Source organism: Cetorhinus maximus, unplaced genomic scaffold (genome assembly GCF_964194155.1).
Source record: "Cetorhinus maximus unplaced genomic scaffold, sCetMax3.hap1.1 HAP1_SCAFFOLD_882, whole genome shotgun sequence".
NCBI lineage: Eukaryota > Metazoa > Chordata > Chondrichthyes > Lamniformes > Cetorhinidae > Cetorhinus > Cetorhinus maximus.
The window spans coordinates 2,886-24,811 of record NW_027596824.1 but is presented as its reverse complement, the minus strand read 5'-3'; the positions used below and the strand labels follow the sequence as shown (position 1 = coordinate 24,811).

At 49.6% G+C, this 21,926-nt stretch overlaps 2 pseudogenes; both read left to right on the top strand.

Moving 5' to 3' along the window:
- The first annotated feature begins 3,938 nt into the window (after positions 1-3,938).
- Positions 3,939-4,112, top strand: LOC144674990 (U2 spliceosomal RNA; annotated as a pseudogene).
- Positions 4,113-7,458: 3,346 nt separating this feature from the next.
- On the top strand, positions 7,459-7,632 carry LOC144674988 (U2 spliceosomal RNA; annotated as a pseudogene).
- Positions 7,633-21,926: the final 14,294 nt, after the last annotated feature.

The window sequence follows — 21,926 nt, the reverse complement described above, 5'->3', positions numbered from 1 at the left end:
CTGCAAACTGCTCGTTCAGGGTATACCTGGCTAGGAACCCAATCCGAAGACCGCCTCCAGAGTGCGGAGCTAGTCCCCACTCTGGCTTAATGTGTCTGTGTTCCCTCTGTCTCAATCTGCTTTATAACTTTTTGACTTGTTTGTATTTGAATGTTGCTGAGTTGCAACTGAGAGTGAATCATTGGCTCTTGTGCTATTTTGTTTGAAAATGATCTTTGCTTTCTGTTTTAATGAAATTAATTTTCTCCCCCACCCCTCAAGGAATTTTTATTTTGAAACTTGCAATCTGAAGATCCAGATCGGGACAAGGACTCTTCCTCTTCAGGAGCTTCCTCCAGAGGGGACGGACTGAGACCTTCTCCAAGGCTGCGCCCCATGGGCCCACGTGAGTTTGTGTCGGTTTCTTACCCTGAGATTTCATTTCCTCTCCGGGACCCTGGTTTTCGGTGGCTCCGGTTAACCAGTTCCTGTTGGACTGCAGGCCTGGAGTTTCAAAAAGATAATCCTGGGGTTAAAGTAGCCCGGCCTTGCAATCTAAAACTTACATGTTAGCCTCTGGTGCGTGAGGAACAGGAGCCCCACAAGAGGAAATGAAAAGTCCTAATGTGAAGCTGCCTAAAATCTTGTTATAATTCAGGGATAATGCGTGTATTTTGGGCTGTGCGATCATTCTGACGGTTAAACGGGATTGCCGGTGGTCATTTTACTGAGGGTTTAGATTTCCATCTGCCTTTCTCCAGTTTTCTTTCTGTTTATTTCTTCGCTTTGCGCTATTTAAGTCTTCAAGGAATAATCACAGGTGAATTGATGGACCCACAGCAGGGGAAGTGAGCTGCAGAAGGGGCAGGGAAAGACTTTACACATGGGGAGAGGGGGCAGGAGTTTCAGAAGGTAGGAGTGACAGAGGGGGCTGATCAAGGGGGAGGGAGGCTGCTGTTCGTTTCGGAGGGGGGTAATTAGAATGAACATGGGGACAGGCTGCTTGTTCATGTTTGAAGTAGTGAGGGGTTGCTGCTACATGTTTTAAATGGTGAATGCATATGAGTTAATAGCTGACTGATATGAGTTTGTATTTACACAAAAGTCCAGAGAGGTAGGGGGTGGAGGGCGCTGCTGGGAGTCGGGGGACTGTTGTGATGGTGGGTTGGGAGTTACATGGGGGTTTGAGAGAGATTTTTGAGTGGGCAAATGTGGGGTTAAAAATGGCGCGAGTAATTTGGTGGCGACAAAACAAATGGTCGGGCGAAAATGACGTGACAGAAAAACATGCAGAATCTGCTCCGGCTGCGGTCGATGGGGGTCGATGTCAAGGAGGAGCTCCAAGAGGTGAAGGGCCAGCAAGCCTCGCACTTTGCCTCGGAGGCCTCCAAGATCATCTTCCGTTCCAGAGTCCGCTCCGTGGAGCAGGATGAGACGTGCTCACGTTTCTTCTTCCAAAAGGTACACAGAGAGAGCTCTGTGATCAGCAGCCTGAAGGAAGAAGACGGCTCAGCAAAGTCATCACGGTCGGACATTTTGAGGATCAGCAAATCCTTTTATGCCGGATTGTATGACGTGAAGCCCACGGACAGCACGGCCTCCCAGTCCTTCCTGTCCTCTATCACGGAGGTCTTGGACCACAGTACGCGGGAGAGCCTGGACAAACCGCTAACTCCTGATGAACTGACTAAGGCCCTTGAGTCCATGGAGAAGAGTAAAACTCCCGGAAGCGACGGCTTGCCGGCGGAGTTGTATTCGGCTCTGTGGGACTTGATCGGCCCAGACCTGCTAGGAGTGTACGAGAGTATGCTCCTGGCCGGCAGCATGTCAGAATCCATGAGGAAAGGCATCATCACCCTCATCTACAAGCACAAGGGGGGAAGGGAGGAAATTAGAAATTGGCGACCCATTTCACTGTTGAATGTGGACTATAAGATTCTGTCCAAGGTCATCGCCAATCGGGTCAAATCCGCTCTGGAATTGGTGATTCACCCTGACCAGACCTGCTCTGTGCCAGGCAGGAAGATCTCTGACAGCCTGGCACTGCTCAGGGATACGATTGCCTATGTACAGGACAGGGGTGTGGATACCTGCCTCATCAGCTGGGATCAGGAGAAGGCCTTTGACAGAATATCGCACACCTACATGGGGGATGTGCTCTCCAAAATTGGGTTTGGGGAGGGAATTCGAAATTGGATCCAACTGCTCTACACTAACATCAGTAGCGCAGTCTCAATCAATGGGTGGGAAACAGATAGCTTTCCGATTAAATCTGGAGTCAGGCAGGGCTGTCCTCTCTCGCCTGTTCTTTTCGTGTGTTGCATAGAATCCTTTGCCGAGTCCATCAGGAAGGATCCGGGCATAAGAGGAGTGACGATCCCAGGCAGTGGAGGCACTCAGGTAAAAGCCTCCCTGTACATGGACGACGTCGCCGTCTTCTGTTCGGATCCGCTGTCGGTGCGCAGACTGATCCACATCTGCGACCAGTTCGAACTGGCCTCGGGAGCCAAGGTAAATCGTGGGAAGAGCGAGGCCATGTTCTTTGGGAACTGGGCTGACCGATCCCTTGTCCCCTTCACTGTCAGGGCTGACGGCCTGAAGGTGCTGGGGATATGGTTCGGAGGGACCAGGGCATGCGTTAGAAACTGGAAGGAGCGAGTGGCTATGGTGAAAAGGAAACTGGGCATGTGGGAGCGACGCTCCCTCTCCTTTGCGGGTAAGAACCTGGTCATCAGGTGCGAGGCACTCTCGCTGTTGCTGTACGTGGCGCAGGTCTGGCCCATTCCAGACTCCTGTGCGATGGCGATCACTCGAGCCATCTTCCGCTTTATCTGGAGGTCGAAAATGGATCGTGTCCGCAGGGACGCGATGTACAAGCCTCTAGATAAAGGGGGAAAAAACGTGCCCAACGTCGCCCTCATACTGATGGCCACCTTTGTGTGTGGCTGCATCAAGCGGTGCGTAGACCCTCAGTACGCAAACACCAAGTGTCACTACGTGCTGAGGTTCTACCTGTCCCCGGTGTTGCGAAGGATGGGTCTGGCCACGCTGCCGCGGAACGCTGCAAGTAGTTGGACCGTGCCGTACCACCTGTCCCTGGTGGAAAGATTTATGCAGAAAAACACCTTTGACCACAAGTCCATCAGGCAGTGGTCAGCACGTAACGTCCTAGAGGCCCTGAGGAAAAAGGAGAGGGTGGACCCTGTGGGATGGTTCCCCGAGCAGACTGTCAAAGTCATTTGGCAGAATTCCTCATCGGCAGAACTTTCCAACAAGCACCAAGACGTGGCATGGGTGGTGGTAAGAAAGGCCGTCCCCGTCAGATCCTTCCTACACGCCAGGAAGCTCACCCCCTCTGCACGTTGCCCTCGAGGTGGCTGTGGTGGGGAAGAGACCGTTGTTCACCTCCTTGTGGATTGTGTCTTTGCAAAGAAGGTCTGGAGAGAGATGCAGTGGTTTCTGTCGAGGTTCATCCCGAGCAGTTCTGTGACACAGGACTCTGTGCTCTACGGGCTGTTCCCAGGGACACACACCGAGACAAACATCGACTGCAGCTGGAGGATCATCAACTCGGTGAAAGAGGCGCTTTGGTCTGCCCGAAACTTGTTGGTCTTCCAGCACAAAGAGTTGTCCCCGACCGATTGTTGCGGACTGGCACAATCCAAAGTCCAGGACTACGTGCTGAGGGACGCACTAAAGCTTGGGGCAGCTGCCGCAAAGGCGCAATGGGGAAGGGTCGCTGTCTAAGACCTTTCTACCACAGCGCACCGAGAGACTGGGAACTGTTTAGAGCCCCTCGGGCTGTACAGATCAAAATGAAAGGCTGTAAATGATTGTAATATTGTTTGTACTGATGCACCTGCTGATACATTTTGTAAAAGTTTAACCTGGATTGTACCCTTGTAATGTTGTTTTTGAAATGGTTTGGAATGTGATTGAAGATATTTTATGAATAAAGTATATTTTTACAAAAAAAAAAATCTGTTCTTATCAGTTTAATATCTGATACGTCCCTTATCTGGGGACCATATATTAAATTGATTTTTGGAGCAGGGAGATGGAATAGGGGCTTGCTCCGTCCACTCCACGCATCGACCCGGTATTGCAGTATCTCTGGGAACGGTGCACCCTCCCCTTTCCAGGGGATTTTCAATTCTAAAAATAGTTTTCTTACAAACATCTGCTTTCTTTACTTCTCAACATGTACATGTTCCAAAATCCAACTTTCCTTCTTTCTCTCTCTCTCTCTCTCTCTCTCTCACTCACTCACCCGCAGCAGCTACACACAAAAAACACGCACTCTCACCCAACACTCGCCGGCAGGGCCGGAAGCAGATTGGACGCTACGTCCAGATCCCTGATGGAAACAGTTAAGGATGCCAAGCTGCACGACGTCTTCAGCAACCCTGCAGACGGAGCGCAGCGTAGATACACCTGGTCGCGGCCAGACGGGTCCATTCGTTCCAGGATAGACTTCCTGTTTGTGTCCCGTGCATTCACAGTCAGATCCACCGAGGTCAAGCCGGTGTTCTTCTCTGACCACTGCCTCCTACTGGCGGACTGCCACTTGGAGAAGGACCTGAGGGTGGGCAGGGGGGCATGGAAGCTAAATGTGCAACTGCTGACCCCAGAGAACATTGAGGAGCTCAAGAGGGATTACAAAGGTTGGAGAACCGTGAAACCCCTCTTTGAGTCCCTGACACACTGGTGGGAAGTGATCAAGGGAAGCATCAAGAGGTTTTTCATCCGCAAAGGCACCTAGAAAGCTAGAAAGGAACAGAGGGAAATGTCCCGACTCCAGAAAAAGATGCAGAATCTGCTCCGGCTGCAGTCGATGGGGGTCGATGTCAAGGAGGAGCTCCAAGAGGTGAAGGGCCAGCAAGCCTCGCACTTTGCCTCGGAGGCCTCCAAGATCATCTTCCGTTCCAGGGTCCGCTCCGTGGAGCAGGATGAGACGTGCTCACGTTTCTTCTTCCAAAAGGTACACAGAGAGCGCTCTGTGATCAGCAGCCTGAAGGAAGAAGACGGCTCAGTAAAGTCATCACGGTCCGACATTCTGAGGATCAGCAAATCCTTTTATGCCGGATTGTATGACGTGAAGCCCACGGACAGCACGGCCTCCCAGTCCTTCCTGTCCTCTATCACGGAGGTCTTAGACCACAGTACGCGGGAGAGCCTGGACAAACCGCTAACTCCTGACGAACTGACTAAGGCCCTCGAGTCCTTCGAGAAGAATAAAACCCCCGGAAGCGACGGCTTGCCGGCGGAGTTGTATTCGGCTCTGTGGGACTTGATCGGCCCAGACCTGCTAGGGGTGTACGAGAGTATGCTCCTGGCCGGTAGTATGTCAGAATCCATGAGGAAAGGCATCATCACCCTCATCTACAAGCACAAGGGGGAAAGGGAGGAAATTAGAAATTGGCGACCCATTTCACTGTTGAATATGGACTATAAGATTCTGTCCAAGGTCATCGCCAATCGGGTCAAATCCGCTCTGGAATTGGTGATTCACCCTGACCAGACCTGCTCTGTGCCAGGCAGGAAGATCTCTGACAGCCTGGCGCTGCTCAGGGATACGATTGCCTATGTACAGGACAGGGGTGTGGATACCTGCCTCATCAGCTTGGATCAGGAGAAGGCCTTTGACAGAATATCGCACACCTACATGGGGGATGTGCTCTCCAAAATGGGCTTTGGGGAGGGAATTCGAAATTGGATCCAACTGCTCTACACTAACATCAGTAGCGCAGTCTCAATCAACGGGTGGGAAACAGATAGCTTCCCGATCAAATCTGGAGTCAGGCAGGGCTGTCCTCTCTCGCCTGTCCTTTTCGTGTGTTGCATAGAACCCTTTGCCGAGTCCATCAGGAAGGATCCAGGCATAAGAGGAGTGACGATCCCAGGCAGTGGAGGCACTCAGGTAAAAGCCTCCCTGTACATGGACGACGTCGCCGTCTTCTGCTCGGATCCGCTGTCGGTGCGCAGACTGATGCACATCTGCGACCAGTTCGAACTGGCCTCGGGAGCCAAGGTAAATCGTGGGAAGAGCGAGGCCATGTTCTTTGGGAACTGGGCTGACCGATCCTTTGTCCCCTTCACTGTCAGGGCTGACGGCCTGAAGGTGCTGGGGATATGGTTCGGAGGGACCGGGGCATGCGTTAGAAACTGGAAGGAGCGAGTGGCTATGGTGAAGAGGAAACTGGGCATGTGGGATCGACGCTCCCTCTCCATTGCGGGTAAGAACCTGGTCATCAGGTGTGAGGTACTCTCGCTGTTGCTGTACGTGGCGCAGGTCTGGCCCATTCCAGACTCCTGCGCGACGGCGATCACTCGAGCCATCTTCCGCTTTATCTGGAGGTCGAAAATGGATCGTGTCCGCAGGGACGCGATGTACAAGCCTCTAGATAAAGGGGGAAAAAACGTGCCCAACATCGCCCTCATCCTGATGGCCACCTTTGTGTGCGGCTGCATCAAGCGGTGCGTAGACCCTCACTACGCAAACACCAAGTGTCACTACGTGCTGAGGTTCTACCTGTCCCCGGTGTTGCGAAGGATGGGTCTGGCCACGCTGCCACGGAACGCTCCAAGTAGTTGGACCGTGCCGTACCACCTGTCCCTGGTGGAAAAATTTATGCAGAAAAACACCTTTGACCACAAGTCCATCAGGCAGTGGTCAGCACGTAACGTCCTAGAGGCCCTGAGGGATAAGGAGAGGGTGGACCCTGTGGGATGCTTCCCCGAGCAGACTGTCAAAGTCATTTGGCAGAATGCCTCATCGCCAGAACTTTCCAACAAGCACCAAGACGTAGCTTGGCTGGTGGTGAGAAAGGCCCTCCCCGTCAGATCCTTCCTACACGCCAGGAAGCTCACCCCCTCTGCACGTTGCCCTCAAGGTGGCTGTGGTGGGGAAGAGACCGTTGTCCACCTCCTTGTGGATTGTGCCTTTGCAAAGAAAGTCTGGAGAGAGATGCAATGGTTGCTGTCGAGGTTCATCCCGAGCAGTTCTGTGACACAGGACTCTGTGCTCTACGGGCTGTTCCCAGGGACACACACCGAGACAAACATCGACTGCAGCTGGAGGATCATCAACTCGGTGAAAGAGGCGCTTTGGTCTGCCCGAAACTTGTTGGTCTTCCAGCACAAAGAGTTGTCCCCGACCGATTGTTGCGGACTGGCACAATCTAAAGTCCAGGACTACGTGCTGAGGGACGCACTAAAGCTTGGGGCAGCTGCCGCAAAGGCGCAATGGGGAAGGGTCGCTGTCTAAGACCTTTCTACCACAGCGCACCGAGAGACTGGGAACTGTTTAGAGCCCCTCGGGCTGTACAGATCAAAATGAAAGGCTGTAAATGATTGTAATATTGTTTGTACTGATGCACCTGCTGATACATTTTGTAAAAGTTTAACCTGGATTGTACCCTTGTAATGTTGTTTTTGAAATGGTTTGGAATGTGATTGAAGATATTTTATGAATAAAGTATATTTTTACAAAAAAAAAAATCTGTTCTTATCAGTTTAATATCTGATACGTCCCTTATCTGGGGACCATATATTAAATTGATTTTTGGAGCAGGGAGATGGAATAGGGGCTTGCTCCGTCCACTCCACGCATCGACCCGGTATTGCAGTATCTCTGGGAACGGTGCACCCTCCCCTTTCCAGGGGATTTTCAATGCTAAAAATAGTTTTCTTACAAACATCTGCTTTCTTTACTTTTCAACATGTACATGTTCCAAAACCCAACTTTCTTTCTTTCTCTCTCTCTCTCTCTCTCACTCACTCACTCACCCGCAGCAGCTACACACAAAAAACATGCACGCTCACCCAACACTCACAGACAGCACTCTCATCTCACAAACACTCTACCTCACTCATATAAAAACATCTTTCACTTGCAAATACACCTCTCAAACACTCTCTCAGCTGCACCTTTCGCCTCACAACATTTTAAACCAGCTCTCTGCTGCCGCTGCCGCTGCTGCTGATACAGCAACAATCAAAACTCACACCTCAAACCTCACACACTTTACACAGCTACTCCGAAACCTCTACATCCACATTCACACAATCCTTACATTGCACAAGGAGCCCATTCCCCCCGTCGTGCCTGCACCAGTTCTCCCAATGAACATTTCACCTCGTGCCTTTCTCCTGCCTTCTCCACGTAACCCGGCACATGCTTTCTTTTCAAATAATCATCTCATTCCCTCTTCAATTGAACCTGCCTCCGCCGCGCTATCAGGCGGTGCATTCCAGACCCTGGCCACTCGCTGCTCCTGTCACTTTTGCTTCTTTTGCCAGTTACTTTAAACCTGTGCCCTCTCCTTCTCGATCCTTTCCCCGGTGCAAACAGTTTCTCCCTATCTACTCTCTCCCGACCCCTCATGATTTTCAATACCTCTATCAAGTCTCCTCTCGGACTTCTTTTCCCCAAGGAATACATTCCCAGCTTCCCCAATCTTACTTCATAACTCAACTTCCTCGCCCCTGGAACCAAACTCGTAAACCTCTTCTGCACTCTCTCCAATGCCTTCACTACCTTCCTAAAATGCAAGTCAAATTGCAATCCGTCAGAGTCGGCATGGCTTTACGAAGAGTAAATCGTGTTTGACTAATTTGCTGGAGTTCTTTGAAGATGTGACAAGCAAAGTGGATAATGGGGATCCTGTAGATGTAGCATGTCTGGACTTCCAGAAGGCATTTGATAAGGTGCCGCACAAAAGATTAATACACAAGATAAGATCACACGCAGCTAAGGGTAATATATTAGCTTGGCTAGAGGATTGGCTAACCAACAGAAAGCAGAGAGTCAGGATTAATGGGTCTTTTGTGGATGGCAAGCTGTAACTAGTGGGGTGCCACAGGGTTCGGTCCTTTGGCCCCAACTATTTACTTGGATTCAGGGGTAGAAGGTACTATAGCTAACTTTGCAGATGACACCAAAATAGGTGGGAAAGTAAGTTGCAATGAAGAAATAAGAAATTTACAAATGGATTTGGACAGGTTAGGTGAATGGGGCAAAATTTGGCAGATGGAGTTTAACGTGGATAAGTGTGAGGTTATCCATTTTGGTCAGAAGAATAAAAAGGTGACTTATTATTTAAATGGAGAGAAACTTCAGAAATGCTTCAGCACAGAGGGATCTGGGTGTCCTCGCGCATGAATCGCTGTAAGCTAGTATGCAGGTACAGCAGGTAACAAGGAAGGCAAATGGAATCGCTTCTCGGCCTTTTGGCAAAGATCAAGTGTAGTCGTGAAGCAATGGCTATAACCAGTCGAGCCCCATATCATGGGGTACGTAACACCGTTCGGGTGACGGTGAAGGACAGCGAAGCTTTCTTTACTTTCCAACATGTACATGTTTCAAAACCCAATTGGATCCGACTGCTGTACACTAACAGCGCAGTCTCAATCAATGGCTGGGAATCAGATAGCTTTCCGATTAAATCAGGAGTCAGGCAGGGCTTCCCTCTCTCCGCTGTCCTGTTTGTGAGTTGCATAGAACCCTTTGCTGTGTCCATCAGGAAGGATCCGGGCATATGAGGAGTGACAATCCCAGGCAGTGGAGGCACTCAGGTCAACGCCGCCCTGTACATGGACGATGTCGCTGTCTTCTGCTCGGATCCGCTGTCGGTGCGCAGACTGATCCAGGTCTGCGACCTGTTCGATCTGGCCTCGGGAGCCAAAGTAAATCGTGGGAAGAGCGAGGCCATGTTCTTTGGGAACTGGGCTGACCGATCCTTTGTCCCCTTCACCGTCAGGGCTGTCGGCCTGAAGGTGCTGGGGATATGGTTCAGAGGGACCGAGGCATGTGTTAGAAACTTGAAAGAGCGAGTATCAATGGTGGAAAGAAAAGTGGGCATGTGGGAGCGACGCTCCCTCTCATTTGCGGGTAAGAACCTGGTCATCAGGTGTGAGGCACTCTCGCTGTTCCTGTACGTGGCGCACGTCTGGCCCATTCCAGACTCTTGCGCGATGGCGATCACCCGAGCCATCTTCCGCTTTATCTGGAGGTCGAAAATGGATCGTGTCAGCAGGAACGCGATGTACAAGCCTCTGGATAAAGGGGGAGAATACATTCCCAACATGCCCTCAAACTGTGTGCGGCTGCATCACGCTGTGCGTAGACCCTTGGTACGCAAACACCAAGTGTAACTATGTGTTGAGGTTCTACTTGTCCTCAGTGTTGCAAAGGATGGGTCTGGCCACGCTGCCGCGGAACGCTCCAAGTAGTTGGCCCGTGCCGTACCACCCGTCCCTGGTGGAAAAATGTATGCAGAGAAACACCTTTGACCACAAGTCCATCAGGCAGTGGTCGGCACATATCGTCTTAGAGGCCCTGCGGGAAAAATAAAGGGAGAATCCTGTCGGATGGTTCCCCAGCAGACTGTGAAAGTCATTTGGCAAAATGCCTCATCGCCAGAACTTTCCAACAAGCACCAAGACGTAGCTTGGCTGGTGGTGAGAAACGCCCTCCCGGTCAGATCCTTCCTACACGCCAGGAGTCTCACCCCCTCTGCATGTTGCCCTCGAGGTGGCTGTGTTGGGCACGAGACCGTTGTTCACCTCCTTATGGATTGTGCCTTTGCAAAGAAGGTCTGGAGAGAGATGCAGTGGTTTCTGTCGAGGTTCATCCCGATCAGTTCTGTGACACAGGACTCTGTGCTCTACTGGCTGTTCCCAGGGACACACACCGAGAGGAACATCAACTGCAGCTGGAGGATCATCAACTCGGTGAAAGACGCGCTTTGGTCTGCCCGAAACTTGTTGGTCTTCCAGCGCAAAGAGTTGTCCCCGACTGAGTGTTGCAGACTGGCACATTCCAAAGTCCAGGACTACGTGCTGAGGGACGCACTAAAGCTTGGGGCAGCCGCCGCAAAGGCACAATGGGGAAGGGTCGCTGTCTAAGACCTTTTGTGCTACAGCGCACCGAGAGACTGGGAACTGTTTAGAGCCCCTCGGGCTGTACAGCTCAAAATGAAAGGCTGTAAATGATTGTAATATTGTTTGTACTGATGCACTTGGTGATACATTTTGTAAAAGTTTAACCTGGATTGTACCCTTGTAATGCTGTTTTTGAAATGGTTTGGAATGTGATTGAAGATATTTTATGAATAAAGTATATTTTTGCAAAAAAAATCTCTCTCCAGACCTTCTTTGCAAAGGCACAATCCACAAGGATGTGAACAACGATCTTGTCCCCACCACAGCCACCTCGAGGGCAACATGCAGAGGGGGTGAGACTCCAGGCGTGTTGCGGATTCCCTCCCCAAATCCCATTTTGGAGAGCACATCCACCATGTTTGTCCAGACTCTCCCATGTACTGTTATCAAAGCCCTTTGTAATGGTGGACAGGAAGGACTGGGACTCCGTACTGTCTGTGGGCATCACATCATACAATCCGACATAAAAGGATTTGCTGATCCTCAAAATGTCGGACTGCGATGACTTTACTGAGCTGTCTTCTCCCTTCAGGCTGCTGATCACAGAGCTCTCTCTGTGTACCTTTTGGAAGAAGAAACGTGAGCACGTCTCATCCTGCTCCACGGAGCGGACTCTGGACCGGAAGATCATCTTGAGAGGCCTCCGAGGCAAAGAGCGAGGCTTGCTGGCTCTTCACCTCTTGGAGTTCCTCCTTGATATCGACCCCCATCGACTGCAGCCGGAGCAGGTTTTTCTGGATAAAAGCAAAAAACTGCGGACGCTGGATATCCAAAACTAAAACAAAAATACCGGAAAAACTCAGCAGTTCTGGCAGCATCTGCGGAGAGGGACACAGTTAACGTTTCAAGTCCGAATGACCCTTCAACAGAGAAGTTCTGTTGACGGGTCATTCGGACTCGAAACATTAACTGTGTCCCTCTCCGCAGATGCTGTCAGACCTGCTGTGTTTTTCCAGGTATTTTTGTTTTTGTTCAGGTTTTTCTGGAGACGGGAAACGTTCCCCCAGCCTCTCCCTCTCTCTCTTGCCTTCTGAATACCTTTGAGGGTGAAAACCTCTTCATGTTACTAACAAAAACACATGAACATATGAATTAGCAACAGGAGTCGGCCTCTCAGCCTTTCAAGCCCACTTCGCCACTCAATAAGCTCCCGGCTGATCTGATCGTAACCTCATTTCCACATTACCCCCTACCCTCGATAACCTTTCACCCACTTACTTCTCAATAATTAAAAATATTCAACGATTCTGCTTCCATCGCCTGTTGAGGAAGAGAATTCCAAAGTTTCACGACTCTCTGAGAGAAAAGAATTTCCCCTCACCTCTGTCTTAAACAGTGGCCCCAAATACAAGATTCTCCCACAAGAGGAAACATCCTCTCCACATCCACCCTCTCAAGGCCCCTCAGCTTCTTGTATGTTTTAATCAAGTCGCCCCTTACTCTTCTGAACTACAGCAGATACAGGCCTAGCCTGTCCAATCCTTCCTCATAAGGCAATCCGCCCAATCCAGGTACTAGCTGGGTAAACCGTATCTGAATGGCTTCCAACGCATTGACATTCTTCCTCAAATAAGGAGACCAATAGTGTACACAGTGCTCCAGATGGGGTCACACCAATGCCCTGAATAACTGAAGCATCAGCTCTCTACTTTTCTATTCAACAGTGAGGCCCGAGTGCGCAGGCGCAACTGTTGCTGACGCCTTTCCAGTCAGCGGAAGGAGTTACAGTATTTTCAGTGGTAGCAATAGAATCAACATCAGTGCTGCCTCTATTAAATAGCTCAAGGAACGCTGCTTATGGAAAACAAAGAAAAGATTGCTTTCTATTATTCTGCCTGATTGCGTTGGTTTATTTTAGATTTTACTTTTCTGATTGTGCAATTTAATTAACGGTAATTAATGTTCAGTTCAGGGATCTGTCACCTGCAACATTAAATGACATTTGATTTTGTGTTATTGGCCTGAGTTTGCTTCATTTGTTCTGCAGGTGCAGCGTAGGCCAATGTTTAATGATGCACAGAAATATCGCGAGAGTGCGCGTTGACGTTGGGACGCTCGGCTGATGTCAACATGTGTCATTTCAGGCTCGAGTGAATGGGACACGCGCCCGCCCGCCAAGCGAAAAATTCTGCCCATTGAGTTCAGTCTTTAGCCTGATTTGGGCAGTGAAAGAAGTTGTTTTGGACAATGGAGCCCCAAATACTGGAAAACCGTTCAAACAAAAGCACCATTCACTTGCAAATACACTCTCTCTCTCTCTCTCTCTCCCTCACTCCACTGCAGCTTTTACCTCACAACATTTTAAACCAGTTCTCTGCTGCCGCTGCTGATACCGCTCTTAAAAGTACAGCAAGCTCCCAGCTCAAAGCTCATAGACTTTACACAGCTGCTGACAAGCGTCTAAATTCACGATCACACAATTGTTACGGTGCATAAGCAGGCCAATCGGCCCATCGTGTCTGTACTGGCTCTCTGAATGAGCATCTCAATACCGAGTGTCATTCTCCTACCTTCTCCCAGTAACCCTACAGATTGTTTCTTTTCAACTAATTATCTAATTCCCTCTTGAATGCTTTGATTGAACCACACTCTCAGTCAGTGCGTTCTGGACCCTAGCCACTCTGTGTGAAAAAGCTTTCTCTCAAATCGTTTTTGCTTCTTCTGCCAGTTGCTTTAAATCAGAGCCCCTCGGGCTGTCCAGCTCACAATGCATTGAATGCATTGAATGCTAATTGTATTATAATTGTATTGAAGCACCTCAGAGAGCAACTTGATGGATGTTGATAACTCCAACCCCATTGTCTGATTGTCTGTAATGACCAGATTGAAATGATTGTAATATTCATTGATCGTATTGATGCACCTGGTGATCCATGTGTAAAAGTTGAATCTGACTGTACTTTTTGTGATGGTGAATTTGAAATATTTTGGAATGTTCTTCCAGATATTTTATGAATAAAGTATATTTTTCACAAAAAACGTTTCGGTTCTTCAAAAGAATCCCACCTCAGCAGCACCCCTCCCCTAGCCATGAGGTGGAACCTGGTGGGGGATGGGGGCAACAGCTAAAGCGAGACAAGACCTGTTGGAGTGGATGGCTCCCTTACATGTGCAAATCAGGACCCAGACGCTTCATGTGGGGCCGACAGTAAACTATTAAAAAAAGCTTTACTGCCGGACATTCGGAAAACAATCTCAAAATTACAGAAGCTGCAACATGACACAGCTCAGCCCAATTGAGGCCGTGCAATACAATGAGACAAATTATCAACTTTTGCCGTCACACCATTATTTCCTTCACAATCACTTGAGATTCCATTTTTACAATGTTTATCCGTCCTTCTCCAAGGTTATTTTCTACAACATTTTAGGAATTTTTCAACCTCAACCTGCATTTGAATGCAAGGCAAACTTGGGAACAAAATCACTTGTGAGCACAGAACAATATCTGCCAGGTTGCACCAATTTCCTCTCACTTTACTTTTAATCATCTCCCCATCATTTCATGAAGCCCCTGTGCGACAGGCAAGGTGAGTGGGAAGGGGCAGCAGAAAAGAACAACCGTGCAGATTGAGCAACTTGCAGAAAGGAAAAGGCTTGTTCTAGGAAAGTGAAAATTATCTGCGCTGTAAATACATCTTGCACAACATTTTGAACTTGATCTTCAAACTAGCATGCTTACCTGAGTGTCTTTGCTGCTCAATTCTCCCAGATCTCAGCTTTCCTCTTTTCAATTGAATTTGTCTTGGTCTCTTGTGCTTAGCACAGTTTTCAGGTTCCTCCTGGCAATGCACTGGGCTGGTCAATTCTTGTGAGTGCTCCGTGATAGATCAACACTCGGTATTTCTGTCCTCAGCAGTGGCTGCTCACCTTTGATTGTTTCAATCAAGGCTTGTATCAGTAACATCCATGCGAAAATTAAAATGCCGCTACACTGTTCGCTCACTGCTCCTAGTCTGGTCTTTTCCTCACACTGAATTTGAATAAACATTCCAGGCTGCTGAATCGATCAGATATCAGGGACAGAGAGAAGCCCAACACCTTGACTCCTCCCCTCAGCCCAGTAAACAACAGTCACTGTACTTGATTTGCTGTTGATCTCTAAGCTTGTGAAAAAGTACATTTTGTTTCATAAAATGTGTAAAGCTACATTCCAGAACAGTTCAAATTTAACACATCAGTTTCATTCCATACAGGGTGCCTCACTACACTTAGAGTTACAGGTTACATTACAGCATTCATTTCATGTTAAACATACAGCCCGAGGGGTTTTACACAGCTTCCAGCAAGACTTGGCTTGGCCGGTGGTGAGAAAGGCTCTTCCAGTCTTTTTTCATTCATTTACACAGGACGTGGGTATCACTGGCTAGACCAGCATTTATTGCCCATTCCTAATTGCCCTTGAGAAGGTGGTGCTGAGCTGCCTTCTTGAACCGCTGCAGTCCATGTGCTGTGGATACACCCACATTGTGTTAGGGAGCGCTTCCAGGATTTGGATCCAGCGACAGTGAAGGAACGGTGACATATTTCCAAGCCAGGATGGTGAGTGGATTGGAGGGGAATCTGTAGGTGGGGGTGTTCCCATGTGTCCGTTGTCCTTGTCCTTCAGATGGTAGTGGTCGTGGGTTTGCAAGGTGCTGCCTAAGAAACTTTGGGGAGTTCCTGCTGTGCATCTAGCAGAAGGTACACACTGGTGCCGCTGTGCGTTGGTGGTGTTGGGAGTGAATGTTTGTGGATGGGGTGCCAATTAAGCGGTCTGCTTTGTCCTGGATGGTGTCAAACTTCTGGAGTGTTGTTGGAGCGGCACTCACCCAGGCAATTGGAGAGTATTCCATCACACTCCTGACTTATGCCTTGTAGGTAGTGGACAGACTTTGGGGAGTCAGAAGGTGAGTTACTCGGCGCAGGATTTCTGGCCTCTGACCTGCTCTTGCAGCCACAGTATTGAGATGGTAGTCCAGTTCATTTTCTGGTCAATGGTAACCCCCAGCACATTGATAGTGGGTGATTCAGCGATGGCAATGCCATTGAATGTCAAGGGGTGATGGTTAGATTCTCTCTTGTTGGAGGTGGTAATTTCTTGGCACTTATGTGGCGTAAATGTTACTAGCCACTTGTTAGCCCAAGCCTGGATATTGTCCAGGTCTTGCTGCATTTGGACATGGGCTGCTTCAGTAACTGAGGAGACACGAACGGTCCTGAACATTGTGAAATCATCAGCGAACGTCCCCGCTTCTGACCTTTTGATGGACGGAAGGTCATTGATGAAGCAGCTGAAGATGGTTGAGCTGAGGATACTACCCTGAGGAACTCCTGCACTGTTGTCCTGGAACTGAGATGATTGACCTCCAACAACCACAACCATCTTCCCTAGTGCTGGGTATGACTCCAACCAGCGGAGAGCTTCCCCCCATTTCCCATCGTCTCCAGATTTGATCGGGCTCCTTGATTCCACACTCGGTCAAATGCTGTCTTGATATCAAGGTCAGTCACTCTCACGTCACCTCAGGAGTTCAGCTTTTTTGTCCATGCTCGAACCAAGGCTGTAATGAGGCCAGGAGCTGAGTGACCCTGGCCAAACCCAAACCTGTCAGTGAGCAGGTTATTGCTAAGCAATGGCCGCTTGATTGCGCAGTTGATGACCCCCTTCCATGACTTTACTGATGAACGAGAGTAGAGTGATGGGGCGGTAACTGGCTGGGTTGCGTTTGCCCTGATTTGTCTGTACAAGACATACCTGGGCAATTTTCCACATTGACGGGTAGATGCCAGTGTGGTAGCTGTACTAGAACAGCTTGGCTAGGGGCACGGCATGTTCCGGAGCACAAGTTTCAGTACCATTACCGCAATATTGTCAGGGCCCATAGCCTTTGCAGTATCCAGTGTCTTCAGCCATTTCTTGATATCAAGTGGAGTGAATCGCTTTGGCTGAAAACTGGCATCTGTGATGCTGAGGACCTCAGAAGGAGGTCGAGATGGATCATCCACTCGGCATTTCTGGCTGAAGATTATTGCAAGTGCTTCAGCCTTATCTTTTACACTGATGTGCTCCGCTCCACACTTGGTCAAATGCTGTCTTGATATCAAGGTCAGTCACTTGACTCTGTCTGTCATTTGCTGCTTATGCTGTTTGGCTCGCAAGTCGTCCTGTGATGTAGCTTCACCAGGTTGACACCTCATTTTTAGGTATGCCTGGAGCTGCTCCTGACATGCCCCCCTGCACTCTTCAATGAACCTGGGTTGAACCCCTGGCTTGATGGTAATGGCAGAGCAGGGAACTTGCCGGTTTATGAGGTTAGAGATTGTTTCGAGTACAATTCTACTGCTGCTGATGGCCCACAGAGCCTCATGGATGCAGTCTTGAGTTGCTAGGTCTGTTTGAAATCCATCCCATTTAGCACAGTGGTAGTGCTACACAACACAATAGAGGGTATCCTCAATGTGAAGATGGGACTTTGTCTCAACAAGGACCGTGTGGTGCTCACTCCTACTGATACTGTCATGGACAGATGCTTCTGCAGCAGGTAGGTTGGTGAGGATGAGGTCAAGTATGCTTTCCCCTCTTGTTGGTTCCCTCACCACCTGCCACAGACCCAGTCTAGCAGCTATGTCCTTTAGGACTCGGCCAGCTCGGTCAGTAGTGGTGCTACCGAGCCACTCTTGGCGAAATGGACATTGCCGTCTCCTACCCAGAGTACATTCTGCACCCTTGCCACCCTCAGTGCTTCTTCCAAGTGGTGCTGAACATTGGTGAACACTGATTCTTCAGCTGAGAGGGGTGGTAGGTGCTAATCAGCAGGAGGTTTCCTTGTCCATGTTTGACCTGATGCCATAAGACTTCAGAGTCCAGAGTCAATGTTGAGAACTCCCAGACCAACTCCATCCTGACTGTATACCACTGTGCTACTGCCTCTACTGGGTATAATCCTGCCAGTGGGACAGGACATAACCAGGGATGGTGATGCTGGTGTCTGGGACATTACCTGTAAGCTATGATTCAGAGTATGACCATGTCAGATTGTTGCTTGACTCGTCTGTGAGGCAGCTATCCCAATCTTGGCACCAGCCCCCGCAGGTTACTAAGGGGAACTTTGCCAGGTCGACAGCGCTGAGATTGCCATTGTCATTTCCGGTGTCTAGGTCCATGCCGGGTGGTCAGTCCGGTTTCATTCTGTTTTGACATTTTAGCGGTTTGATACAATGAGTGTCTTGCTGGGCCATTTCAGAGGGTATTTAAGAGTCACATTGCTGTGGATCTGGCGTGACATGTAGGCCAGAGCACTAAGGAGAGCGGGTTTCATTCCCTGAAGGACATTAGTGAACCAGGTGGGTTTTTACAACAATCAACAATGGTTTCATGGTCATCATTAGAATTATAATTCCAGATTTTTATTGAATTCAAATTCCACCATTTACCGTGATGGGATTTGATCCCGGCTCCCCAGAGCACTATGCTGAGTCGCTGGATAACTAGTCCAGTGACAATACCGCTTTGTCACAACCTCCCCCAAGTCACATCCTTCCCAAACGCCTGCATTCTCACCCCCTCTGCACGTTGCCCTCGAGGTGGCTGTGGTGGGGAAGAGACCGTTGTTCACCTCCTTGTGGATTGTGCCTTTGCAAAGAAGGTCTGGAGAGAGATGCAGTGGTTTCTGTTGAGGTTCATGCCGAGCAGTTCTGTGACACAGGACTCTGTGCTCTACGGGCTGTTCCCAGGGACACACACTGAGACAAACATCAACTGCAGCTGGAGGATCATCAACTCGGTGAAGGATGCTCTTTGGCCTGAAACCTATTGGTCTTCCAGCACAAAGAGTTGTCCCCGACGGATTGTTGCAGACTGGCACATTCCAAGGTCTAGGAATATGTGCTGAGGGACGCACTAAAGCTCAGGGCAGGGGCTGCAAAGGATTCGTTCATGTCACAGTTGCTGGAGCAACATTCTCAGAAGCTGTGTGAAGATTTATGGAGCGTGCGCAGTGCATGGTCATCATCATCTTCCTGCAATTGAGTGACTATTAGGGCCTCCCCTGCGTCTCCATGACAGAAGCATTCTCACATTCTGCCATAAGCCAGACGGGAGCCAAACGTTCACAAATGTGATGTGAGGGACTATGGTGTCTCCTCACTGCATGTCATCATCATCCTCCACAAATCTAGCAACTATGAGGGCCTCCCGAGCGTGCCTGCCTCGTCTAGCCTGTGCGAGGTCCTCATCCCCGTCATCGCCGCCTCCGAGGACCTCCTCAGCCTCATCCCCTTCGGCGTCCTCCTCATCGGAGGAGGTCTGCAGCTCCTCCAGCTCCTCCTCAGCCAGCTCGTCTCCCTGTTGGAGCGCCAGGTTGTAAAGGGCACAGCAAACGATGACCCTCAGCCACCAGTCACCTCAACGGCAAGGCTGCACTTGCCCCCCACTCCCCCTCACCCACAAAAGTCGCCTCCGAGGCAGGGCAGCACATACCCCCGACCCCCCCTGTGCCCCTGAAGCCTGGAAAGCAACAGGCAACCCCAGTGAGCTGTTCACTCACCTCCAGTTTACCCAAAGTGCAGCCGCCAAGTGCACGTCACCTCTGTGCTGTTGTGAAACACGTCAGCGTGCTTTCCCGCTGACGTGGACGGATGATCCAGCGGGGGTGCAAGAGCCTGGCGGGATGGCCTGATAATGATATGCTGGTGTATTACAATGAGGTTCCCGATGACCGATGGTGGGAAACGCGGCCTGTCGTTGGCGGGCTGAGCGGACAATCACAACCTGCCTTCCCACCATCGTGAAACCGATCGCGCCACCTATCATGCCCACCACCAGCGGGCACGGAAAATTCAGGGACAAATGCGGGTTAATTAAGAAGAGCCAGCATGGATTTCTTAAGGGAAAATGGCGTTTCCCTAACTTGCTGAAATTTTCTGAAGAGGTAACAGAGAGGGTTGGTGAAGGTGATGCTGTTGATGTGGTGTACATGGACTTCCAAAAGGCATTTGATACAGTGCCACACAGACTTGTGAGAAAAGTTATATCTCATGGAATAAAACAGACAGTAGCAATGTGGATAGAAAATTGACTGAGTGACAAGAAACAGAGAGTAATAGTTAATGGATGATTTTAGGGCTGGAGGCGGGTTTGTAGTGGAGTTCCCCAGGGGTCAGTATTGGACCCTTGCTTTTCCTGATATATATGAATGGTTTAGACCTTAGAGTAGAGGAAAATTTTTCAAAATTTGCAGACGATACAAAACTTGGAAGCAACTGTGAACCGTGAAGAGGGCAGTGGAGAACTTGAAAAGGACACAGACTAGTTGGTCGAATGGGCGGATATGTGGCAGATGAAGTTCAGTGTGGAGAAATATGAGCTGATGCATTTTGGTAGGAAGAACATAGAGAGACAGCACAAAATAAAGGGGGCGTCGACACAGATGGACCTGGGTGTGTATTTGCATAAGTCATTAAAGGTGGCAGGACAAGTTGAGAGAGCAGTTAACACAGCATTCAGTATCCTAGGCTTTATTAATAGGGGCTTGTATAAGACACGAGTTAGACCACAGCTGGAGTACTGCGTACAGTTCTGGGCACCACATTTTAGGGAGGATGTGAAGGCATTGGAGAGAGTGCCGAAGAGGGATGTGGAAGATCAGTTACGGAGTAAGATTGGAGACGTTGAGACTGTTTTCCTGAGAGAAAAGAAGGCTGAGAAGAGAGTTGATAGAGGTATTGAAAGTCATGAGAGGTCTGGAGAGAGTAGATAGGGAGAAATTGTCCCCACTTGTGAAATGATCGAAAATGAGGGGATACAGATTTAAAGCAACGGGTCAAAGAAGCAGAAGTGACATAAGAGAAACCGATTTCACACCGTGAGTGGCTAGGGTCCGGAATGCACTGACTGAGAGTGTGGTTCAATCAAAGCATTCAAGAGGGAATTAGATAATTAGTTGAAAAGAAACAATCTGTAGGGTTATTGGGTGAGGGCAGGAGAATGGCACTGGGTATTGAGATGCTCATTCAGAGAGCCAGTACAGACACGATGGGCCGATTGGCCTGCTTATGCACCGTAACCATTGTGTGATCGTGAATTTAGATGCTTGTCAGCAGCTGTGTAAAGTCTATGAGCTTTGAGCTGGGAGCTTGCTGTACTTTTAAGAGCGGTATCAGCAGCGGCAGCAGAGAACTGGTTTAAAATGTTGTGAGGTAAAAGCTGCAGTGGAGTGAGAGAGAGAGAGAGAGAGTGGTGGAGAGGTGTATTTGCAAGTGAATGGTGCTTTTGTATGAACGGTTTTCCAGGATTTGGGGCTCCATTGTCCAAAACAACTTCTTTCACTGCCCAAAATAGGCTAAAGACTGAACTCAATGGGCAGAATTTTTGGCTTGGTGGGCGGGCGCGTGTCCGATTCGCTCGAGCCTGAAATGAAACATGTTGACATCAGCCGAGCGTCCCAACGTCAACGCGCACTCTCGCGATATTTCGGTGCATCATTAAATATTGGCCTACGCTGCACCTGCAGAACAAATGAAGCAAACTCAGGCCAATAACACAAAATCAAATGTCATTTAATGTTGCAGGTGACAGATTCCTGAACTGAACATTAACCGGTGTTGTTTGTCACACCATTAAAAAACTCAAAGCAAAATGGGGGAACAAAACATCACCCGTGACAAGACCATCTTGTGCTTAAGGTGCTTTAAATTTACATTTGTGGGTGCTATGTCTAGGTGCTGCCCCCTCGCTGGCACTGGCATTGGAGGCAGCCTGCTGACTCTGCTGCCTTGTTGGCCTGGGTGACCTTGGCGGTCGTCCTCTGGCCAGTGGAGCCTGTGCTGTCCCCACCTGGGAGGGAGCGGCCAGTGCCATGGCTGCCATCTCCCCAGTCGCCGCAGCCTCATCAGATGCCACGGTCACTGGCAGAGGGGCAGAGGGGCTGCTGCCATCATCCGTAGAGCCCTGAGAGGAGCCCGCAGAGACAACAGGCAGCTCGTGCGCCAACGTGAGGTCACTCAGGACCTCCCTGCTCACC